The 11,152-nt window shown below is 37.2% G+C and overlaps 1 non-coding gene across 1 annotated transcript; it reads left to right on the top strand.

Moving 5' to 3' along the window:
- Positions 1–477: 477 nt before the first annotated feature.
- Positions 478–584, top strand: LOC125996731 (U6 spliceosomal RNA). Its single transcript, XR_007491412.1, has one exon. It is a non-coding gene; the product is annotated as a U6 spliceosomal RNA (small nuclear RNA).
- The last annotated feature ends 10,568 nt before the right edge of the window (positions 585–11,152 follow it).

The raw sequence follows: 11,152 nt of genomic DNA, 5'->3' as shown, positions 1-11,152 counted from the left end.
GGATGAAGGGATAGTAGGATTTCTGAGGGGGAGGAGGAAGAATAGTATATAGGAGGGGATATATATATACTATAAACATGGGTTGTTTACAAATTATGTTTGAGTCTCTTAGAGGAGACCTATCTCTATGTACTCATGCCCACATATAGACATACATTAGTATTCTATTTTTAAGGTATTGTTAGAGGTCTGACTCTAATAGTATGAGTCTGAGCTTTAAAAACTGGCTGAGTTAAGATGAATAATTAGCTTAGGTATAGCTTAAGAGAGTGTGGTAGGGAGAGCCACAGATAAGAGAGAGAACAGAAAATAGCTAAATATAATAAAAATAAATTAATCATAAATTTAATAAATCAAATGAAAGAGATTGTGTTGGTGCATCAGATTTGGGAGGTTTTCCCAGTTTCCAGACAATCTGTCAGTGATGAGTTTGGGCCTTGCTAAATGAAGATTTCAACGTTAAAAAATACCTGGAGCCTACTCACTTTGGCAGCACATATACTAAAATTGGAACGATACAGAGAAGATTAGTATGGCCCCTGCTCAAGGATGACAGGCAAATTCGTGAAGTGTTCCATACTTTTAAAAACTAATACCTGGAGATTAAATAACATGCTGCTCAACAACAGCTGGATCAAAGAACAACTCAAGGAAGAAATAAAAAGATTCCTTGAGACAAATGATAATGAAGAGACAACTTGTCAAAATTTGCGGGACACGACAAAAGCAGTAATTAGGAGGAAACTCATAGCAATACAGACCTATGCCAAGAAACAGGAAAATTACTAAATCAGCAGTTTAAAGGGTCACCTCAAGGAATTGGAACAACAGCAGCAGAGAAATCCAACCACAACCAAATGGCAAGAAATAATAATAAAAAAAGAAAACAGAGCAAAAATAAAAAACATAGAAACTAAGAAAACAATACAAAAAAATCAATGAGACTAGGAGTTGGTTTTTCGAAAAAAATAAACAAGATAGACAAACCACTGGCAAAACTCACAAAAAAAAAAGAGGGAAAACACCCAAATCAGTAGTATCACAAATGAAAGTGGAGAGATTAAAATAGAACCCCAAGAAATACAACATATCATGAGATCATATTATGAACAACTATACTCAGCTAGGCTAGAGAACCCAGTAGAAATCGACAGATTCTTAGAAAAATGCCATCTTCCAAGATGGGAAAAGGAAGAACTAGAAAGCCTAAACAGACCAATCACCTCAGAGGAAATTGAAGATGTAATTAAGAAACTCCCTAAGAACAAAAGTCCAGGCCCAGATGGATTTACAGGTGAATTCTATCAAACATTCTGAGAAGATTTACTACCACTTTTCCATAGGCTCTTCCAAACCATAGAAAAAACAGGAATCCTCCCCAACTCCTTTTATGAGGCTAATATCACACTCATTCCCAAAGATGGCAAAGACACCACCAAGAAAGAAAACTACAGACCAATCTCACTAATAAACATAGATGCAAAGATACTCAACAAAATCTTAGCAAACTGAATCCAGCACTTCATCAAAAAGATCATACATCATGACCAAGTGTGTTTTATACCAGGAATGCAAGGTTGGTTCAACATACGCAAATAAATCAACATTATACATCACATCAACAACAAGAAAGACAAAAACCACATGATCATATCAATTGATGCAGAGAAGGCGTTTGACAAAATCCAGCACCTTTTCATGTTAAAGACACTCAGCAAAATAGGGTTAGAAGGAACCTTCCTCAAGATAGTTACAGCTATCTATGAAAAGCCTACTTATACTTAATGGCAAGAAACTAGACGCATTCCCACTAAGATCAGGAACTAGGCAAGGCTGTCCACTCTCTCCACTCTTATTCAATATAACCTTAGAAGTTCTAACAATAGCAATTCAACAAGAGAAGGGAATCAAAGAAATCCAAATTGGGAAAGAGGAACTCAAACTATCACTATTTGCAGATGATATGATGATATACATCAAAAACCCTAAAGAGTCCACAGTAAAACTCCTAGAAACAATTAACCAATACAGCAAAGTGGCTGGATACAAAGTCAATACACAAAAGACAGTAGCGTTTCTATATACAAACAATGAAGTCGAGGAGAGAGAGATTAAAAATACAATTCCATTTAAAATAGTATCAAAAAATATCAGGTACCTAGGAATTAATCTTACAAGGGAAGTGAAAGACCTATACCAGGGAAACTTCAAAACACTTCAGAAAGAAATTGAAGAGGATCTAAATAAATGGAAGAACATCCCATGATCATGAATAGGTAGAATTAACATAGTCAAAATGATTATCCTACCCAAACTACTAAATAGATTTAATACAATCCCTAATACAATCAGACAACATTCTTTAAAGAATTAGAACAATCAATCACAAAATACATGTGGAACCAAAAAAGACCCAGGATAGTCAAACACATACTGAAAAGCAAGAAGCTGGATGGCATTTCCTTACCTAACTTGAAACTTGAAAATTGACCCATACTCACTCCATATACAAAAGATAACTCAAAATGGATCAAAGACCTTGAAATCAGACCCGAATCTATAAAGTTTATCGAGAATAAAATAGGCAGAATACTCAAAGACCTATATATCAAAAAGGTCTTCAAGGATGGAGCCCCAATGACAAGAATTTTACCATCAGACATAAACAAATGGGACTACATCAAACTAAAAAGCTTCTGCATGGCGAAAGAAACCTTACTTAACACAAGAAGACAGTTAGCAGAATGGGAAAAAATCTTTTCAATCGACATAACAGATAAAGTGCTGATATCTAGAACATACAAAGCACTCAGAAAGCTAAGCCCCCCAAAACCAAATAAAGCCATAAAAAATGGGGAGATAAAATGAATAGACACTTCTCTGAGGAAGACAGAAGGATGGCCAACAAACACATGAAAACATGTTCACCTTCACTCATCATCAGAGAGATCCAAATCAAGGGAACAATGAGATACCACCTTACACCAGTGAGGATGGCTCACATCAAAAATAATGAGAACAGGGGCCGGGCAGTGGCGCTAGAGGTAAGGTGCCTGTCTTGCCTGCGCTAACCTTGGATGGATCGCAGTCCGATCCCCCAATGTCCCATATGGTCCCCCAAGCCAGGAGCGACTTCTGAGTGCATAGCCAGGAGTAACCCCTGAGCGTCACCGGGTGTGGCCCAACAACCAAATAATAATAATAATAATAATAATAATGAGAACAATCTCTGTTGGCAGGGATGCGGTATGAAAGTCATTCTCATCCACTGCTGGTGGGAATGCCCCCTAGTCCAACACCTATGGAGAACAGTCTGGAGAGTGCTCAAAGAACTCAGAATTGAGCTACCATTTGACCCAACAATTGCTCTCCTAGGTATATACCTCCAAGTTGGAAGAACATTCATTCCAAAATACGTGTGCACCCCACTATTTATCGCAGCACTCAGTATAATAGCCAAATCGTGGAACCAACCTCAATGTCCAACAACAGATGAATGGATCACTAAGATATGGTATCTATACACAATGGGATAATACATGGCAGTCAGAAATGATACAATCACAGACTTTGCAGCAACGTGGATGGACCTAGAACATGCATGTTAAACAAAGTAAGTCAGAAGACAAAAGATAAACACAGAATGATAGCACTATTCTGAAGCACCTAGAACATACACCTTATATACAACTAATACTCAACAATCAAATAACAGGGTTTAACAGGGTAGAAACTCCAACCACTGTAACAGTCAACATATACTCGGGAGCAGTGCCAAAATACATAAAAAAGGAACAACACAAACTCTTGACTACACATTATACCACAAAGAAACCAGCAACAGCAGAAACAGCAGCATAGAGAGAACAGGTATGTAATCAGCCTTCTACTGCAAAGGCCCATAATAATCCTTTAGGGATATTATACAGGATCACAGGTAAAGAATACCATGGGAAATCACTGACTCTAATGGAAACATCTCATAACACATTGTTTTAATGCCTTAATCTTACTATATTTAAAAAAAATCCTCTCAGCTTTTCTGTCCACAGGCATTCTTGGATACAAAGTGTGGACAAACTAAGATGGCAGCTCGGGATACCACACGAGATACCATACCCAGCTTGCACTACCAGAATGTCCCGAGAAAACTCTTTAACATACACTTTATCTCTAGGTTATACCTTCTTTTAGGATTTAAAGCACGTGACCAGTCAGACCTCTGAAGCAGCAACTGTGACGTCCAGACTTATACTACAGGTCAACATATTCAAGCAAACTAGCATTCCCTTGCTATTTTCTTCTCTCTCCTGCTTTCTTTTTCATTTTTCTTTTCTTTTCTTCTCTTTTCTTTTTATTTTCTCTTCTCCCTTTCTTTCTAATATATTTTTTCTTTTTTTCTTTCCTACCCCTTCCATATACTTTCCCCTTTCCCCCCTTTGGAAATCCAACAATCCCTTCACTCCTCAATCCCATCCAGACCTCCCACCATATTAAAACCTTTCACCCTCAGTTCTTAATCCATGAGGCATCAAAACTGACCTCCTACCCCAACGAACCAGTACCCAGCACCCAAGCAAAGGGACACCCAGTCAAACCCACAACTCGCCCCCTGCAAGTAAAGGCAACCAACTCCCCTGCGAACTCATGCTGCACGGCCCTCCCTACCAACTCCCCCTAACATGGACTGTTACTTGAAACCGGACTTAGCTCTAAAAGTATCCTCAATGCAAGAACTCTTCCAAGACCTCCCTGCTGCAAATCTTATGTTAATCTCAAGAAGGTCAGGGGGTGTGATGGAAAGGTGCCTGGGAACCCACACACCACAAAAAAATCCCAAAAGTTAATGGGGAAACCTATACTTCCAACATAAGTATAAGACCTGTTTTACATAACCTCTTTACCTGCTTTTACCCAAAAGTAAGGTAGTCTCTTGCATCATTTTGTTCCTTTAATTACTTTGTTAATTCATTTTTAAATGTTTGTCCTACATATACATATGTGAGCACATATATTTTTATTCCTATTTTTATCTTTTTTGGGTGTGTTTCTCCCCCCCCCCCCAAATGCACCGACAATATAAATAGCACCATTTCTCCCTGCAAAGGCACACTAAAAAAAGGGGGGAAATCTAACATATTAAATAAGAGCTCTTATCTACTATGGATAAGAACTCATACTTGTTTACAATACAGGGTTATCTCCCACCTTGAAAATATGTCACATGGACCCAACTTAGACCTCAGGTGATTAGACACCATCCGTCCAGCCTTGATTCCTGGATCCCAGACATAGAATTGACACAGTTCTTCACAATAGCTACAGGAAACAAATCCCATCCTGGACATCCTTAATACTGCTGGGACACCAACAAGTGCCAGCTCTAATATGATATCCTGACAACAAGGAAAATGGGAGCAACTTGACCTAAGAACAGGTTATCCTACCTCACCAGCTAACGATAAGACAAAATCAGAAGACTTGTCATCCTTTGGTCGGTACAAAAGCAAAGATCGCAATTTACAGATGTCTGGCTGCTAGAACCATGACCAGACTGTATATATGTTGGGACCAATAAAAAAGCCCTAGTCTAGGGTTTGAACTACGACCTGCACAACAACCATGACCCCCAGTTCCAAAGGTCTGGCAGAGACAATTGCAACGGAATGGGGCTTCTGGAAACACAATGAAAGACGCTATCCTAGGTTCCATCCTAGGTTCAGTGCAAAGACCAAGACCACCAATCACAGAAGATGGATTAAAATGACACTGAGGGAACAGAACTTCTAGAACCACAAAAAAAGACTTCATCATAAGTCCCACTCCTGGTCCTGTGCAGATACTGAGATCTCTAGATACAGAGATCTGATTTTATCACACCGGATGGAGCAGATGTCTTCCAAACACCACGAAAACATCACCGGGAGAGTAAATGAACCTGAGCTGAGTCTATAGATAATCCCATGACAATATACTCCAAGGGTGGAGAAACCCCATATTTCTTAGGCCTTGTGAATTCCTTTAAGAATGACCCCAATATTTACTGTGCCAGTGCAGGAGGGAAAGAAAGGCAAAAAGCACAAAACTTTTTGTCGATTTCTTTGTTTTGATGTGGTTATTGAAGTTGTAGTCCCCATTTATATTTATTTTTTTCTTCTTTTCTTTTCTTTCTTTATGTGCTCTGCCATGTTTTTTTTATCTCAAGACCATAGCTTTTTTTGTGGTGCTTATCATTATTGTTGGAGTGCTCACTGGATATCTGACACTTCTTTTTGTACTGTTGCAGTGTTTCTTTTTCTCCTTCGTCTCTCAAACCGATGATGAGAGCCTCTAGAAGGATTCTGCCCATTTTCAGCATATTAGACTTTTACCCCAATTTATTACTTTTCTCTTCTTTAAACAAAACCACATAACTTGAACTATCTAGTCCTGCCTCCCAGTTAGAGGGGGAAATAAGGGAGGCACCAAGACCAAGACTACTAAGTAGTAAGCTAGGTACAGTGAAGACCACATATTCTAGCAGCCCCAGGGGTGAGGGAGGAGGATATGGGAGGTAGGATGAAAACAGAGGTGTAGGGAGGACAAATTGGTGATGGGAACCCCCCTGATTTTATGTAAATATGTGCCTAAAATATTATTGTCAACAATATGTAAGCCACTATGATCAAAATAAAAATTATATTAAAAAATACCTGGAGCAATCTAGGATACCCATAGTCTTCCCATCTTGAGCACATTAAACAATGTGTTAATGAGGTCTACTTATGTAGGTGGCTACACAATGTAGTATTATTCACTGCATCAAGGTTCCTTTCCTAAAGAGAAAATATCAGTGAGGGTTTTATTTGACATAGATTGTATTGATGATGAGGAAGAAGAGGGAGAAAAAGGGGGTGAAGAAAAGAAGTATGGAGAATAGAGAGAGAAAGAGAAAGAAAATGTTAATTTGCCTGATAGTATTAGATGAGTAGGTCCTGTAATATAAATCTGTGGTTAGCAATTGGCTGTTTTAGTAGTTCTTAAGAGTCATATGATTCAGGTTCTACTAGAGGATGTATACCAGAGAAAGAAGGTATATTGGATTGTTTTATCCAGACATTTTCATAATGCAAACTGAATATGGTATCTAGTATCACTGAGCACCTATGTGTCAAATTAGGGTGTCCACCCTTCGTATCCAAGAATCTCTGTGGATAGAGAAGCTGAGAAGTTATTTTATACCAAGTAAGATTAAGGGACTAAAATATATTGTTAGGAAACACTGCCACTTGAGTCTCTGGCACCCAATCCTATTCTTCAACTGTGTCTGTGTATAAGCTCCCTAAGTCATTCTTATAGGCCATTGCTGAAAAGGCTAGTTACATACCTGTTCACTAATCCGCTGTTTCTGTTGTTACTGGTTTCTTTATGGAATAATGGTTCGTCAAGGCTTTGTGTTGTTCCTCTTCCGTTTGTTTTGTATACTTCTTCCCAGTAGATACAAGCAACTACAGTGCTTGGAAATTCTACTCTATTGGACTGTTTATTGGTTCCCAGAGTATTGTATGTATATATAGAGTACATGCTATGTACCTCAGAAAAGTGCTATCATTCTGTATTTATCCTTATCTGTATTTAAGCACTGTGGTTTTAAACATGTTTGTAGTTAAGTTTAGTTTAAAAAAATTAATAAATAAAACAATGCAACATCCAAAAAGTAGCATAAACAATTGCATAAAGAAATAAAGTAATATGGGCAGAGCAATAGGACAGTTGGTGGGAGCTTGCCTTGTAAGCAGCTGACTTGGGTTTAATCTTTGGCTTCCCATATGGTCTCCTGAACACTGCCAGGAGGAGTCCTGAGTAATACAAGATATGCTTTCCCCCACCCCAAAAGAAAAAAACAACTAAAGCAACAAAAATCTTTCCATGTCTCCAGCATGGTTTTGAATCATAGGTATCAGCTATGAGAGGCTTCTCAAAGAAAAAAAAAAGTAGAGATGAGTCTAATATGAAAGTAACATTCATGACACCCCTTCATTAGCAGTAGTGCAAACAACAATGTCAAAAAAGAAAAGATAGAAGTAAAATGCCTGCCCCAAAGACAGTAAGAGAGGATGGGTAGGAGGGAAGAGGGCATCAGAGAGGGTGAGAGGGAAACTGTTTATGTTGGTGGCAAGAAATGCACACTGGTGAAGGTTGTTATACATTGTATAACTGTAACTCAATCATTAACAACTTTATCTTGGAAATAAAATGTAGTATGAACAACCTTGTAATCATGACATTTAAATAAAAAATTAATTCTTTTTAAAAAATAAATTTAAATTCAAGTCAAATTAAGTAAAATATCTTTTTTCTTTCTTATCATACCTTCATAAACTCTAGTCAACAGAGATTTGCTATAGTATTACATAAACAAAAATAATTAATTAACAAAGTCAAATGGTGAATTCAAGATCATTGCCTTGCCAAAATGCATAAATTTTGAATCTTTGTTGCTTGCTCCTTTTCAGAAGTTTGAGATGCAAATATGATACAAAATGTATAACTAACACTTATGCACATTAACCTTCTTTCATTGCTAATTTTCTTCTATTCTCCAAAGTTTGAAGGATTAATAAGTAGATAAGTAATAGACTAATCTCAATAATCCCAAAATGAATAATTCACCTTTTTGTTCCATATTTTGATTCTAATCCATTTTGTTTATTTACTATACTCCATGTGTAGATTATTATTTCAAAAATTACCTTCTCATCTTTGCAGCCCATTTGATCCAAAAATATCCAGTTGATTGTATCTATTTATATATATCACAGTCTACTTCTCTGTTGCTTTTATTTTTCCCCACTTATTTTACAAAACTTTCCATTACTATTCATGAAGATAATATTTTAGACTCTATTTGTCATAGGTACAAATACTGATATTCCTTAGTGGACCAGTAAAATTTCAGTAAGATGAAAAACCTTCCTTTTCCAGTAGGGATGATTAAGGGTATGTGGCTTAAGTATCTGCTAGTATAATCCACAACTGTAAATGAATATATTTCATCACCAGGAAAATAAGGACAATTTAATTAAATATAATTTAATAACTTTTAAATCCTAAACAAGTAAGGTTGGTGATAAATAGCTATTGAAACTTATTTTCATTAAAGCAGAGGAACTACTCAATAAATAATAGGAATAACACAATCAAAAAAATTTAACAATGACTCTTTATTTCCTCTTTACTTCTTTTTTTCTCTTTACTACTCTTTATGATAATACAACATGTAATGTCAATTTTATTTTGAATCACATATTTAGTATAACTCAAATGAGGAAAACAGGCTCATGATAGGAAGCTTGCCACAAAGAGCAGAGAGTGCAGCTAGAGTAGAGATAGTCTAATTAATATGTAAGTAATATTCATGGCACTCCTTCATTAAAATTCTGGGGATTTTAACCTGTTAAAGCCTTTTCCAGTCTAGAGGGCTTGTAGGTATTTTAAATAAATTATATTTAGACCAATAAATACTTAAAACACTAAAGTAGGTTATAGTTCTGTACCAATCCTCTCCATAGCTTAGCAAATTCAAAATTTATAAGTCATATGATACTAGATTCTGAAATGCTAATTTGAGTTAACATTTATTTTTGTTTCTGGGTCACATCCAAAAGCATTCAAGGATTACTCTTGGCTCTGCATTAAGAAATCACTTCTGGCAGGCTCATGGAACCATATGTGATTACAAGGATCAAACCCAGGTCAGCCTCATGCAAGGCAAATGCCCTACCTGTTATACTATCACTCTGATCCCTGGGTTGTTAAACTTTAAAAGATAAACATAGTTCTGTGTGTATTGCAGGCTCAGGGACCATACAGGATGCCGGGATTCGAACCATCGTCCTTCTGCATGCAAGGCAAATGCTTACCACCATGCTATCTCTCTGGCCCTAGTTTTGTGTATTTCTAACACTTTTTCAATATTTATATTTCTAATAAAATGTGGGAGAATTTCCCAACAATAATCTTCCCCTTAAATTAACACCTATTTGGGGCCATAGAAAACACGCCATGGTCTTGAAATAAGAAACATGGCATAGCACATAACGAAGGAAAAGAAAAGAAGAGAAAAAAATAAGTATAATTGGGGACAACGATTTCAATAATCACACCCAAACAGAGAAATCGACCAAAATAGATAGATAAATAAAAATAATAATAACAATAATAAATGAAGGTAAAAGATATATATATATATACAATAACCAAGGTTTTGTGCTTTTTGTATTTTTGTTTTTTCCCCTCCTGCCCTGGCACAGTAAATATTGGGATCATTCAAAAAGGAATTCACTTGGCCTAAGAAATATGGGGTTTCTCCATCCTTGGAGTATACTGTCAGCTCTAGACTTTGCTCAGGATCATTTATTCTCCCGGTGGTGTTTTTTGGTGTGTGAAAGACTTCTGTTCTGTCCAGGGTGATACACTCAGAGCTCTGTGTTTAGAGGTCTCAGTATCTGCACAGATCCTGAGGTAGAACTTATGATGAAGTCAGTCTTTGTGGTTCTAGAGGTTCTGTTACCTCAGTGTCGTTTTAATCCATCTTCTGTGGTTGGTGACCTTGGTCTTTGCACTGAACCTAGGATGGCACCTAGGATAGCATCTTTCTTTGTGCTGTGTTTTTGGTTTGTTTGCTTGTTTGTGTTTTTTTTGTTTGTTTGTTTTGCTTTGTTTTTCGTCTGTTTTTTGTGGTGTTTATCAATATAGCTGGAGTCCTCACTGGATAATTGACACTTTTTTTGGTACTGGTGGAGTGTTTCACCTTCTTTCTCTCCTTCATCTCCCAAATCGATGATGAGAGCCTCTAGAAGGGTTCCACCCATTTTGGGAGTATTAGACTCTTACCCCAGTTTATTTATCTTCTCCTTTTCAGGCAAAACCACGCAACTTGAACTAGCTAGTCCTGCCTACAGTTAGAGGGGGAGATAAGGGAGGCATCAAGACCAAACAGGTGCAAGACTACTAAGTAGTGGGTTGGATACAGAGGGGACCACATATTCTAGCCGCACTGGGGGTGAGGGAAGAGGAAATGGGAGGTAGGACAAAAACGGAGGTGTAGGGAGGACAATTTGGTGATGGGAATCCCCCCTGATTTTATGTAAATATGTACCTAAAATGTTAT

This window comes from Suncus etruscus, chromosome 18 (assembly GCF_024139225.1).
Source record: "Suncus etruscus isolate mSunEtr1 chromosome 18, mSunEtr1.pri.cur, whole genome shotgun sequence".
Taxonomy (NCBI): domain Eukaryota; kingdom Metazoa; phylum Chordata; class Mammalia; order Eulipotyphla; family Soricidae; genus Suncus; species Suncus etruscus.
The sequence above is the reverse complement of the archived record's forward strand: the minus strand, read 5'-3'. Positions and strand labels throughout refer to the sequence as shown.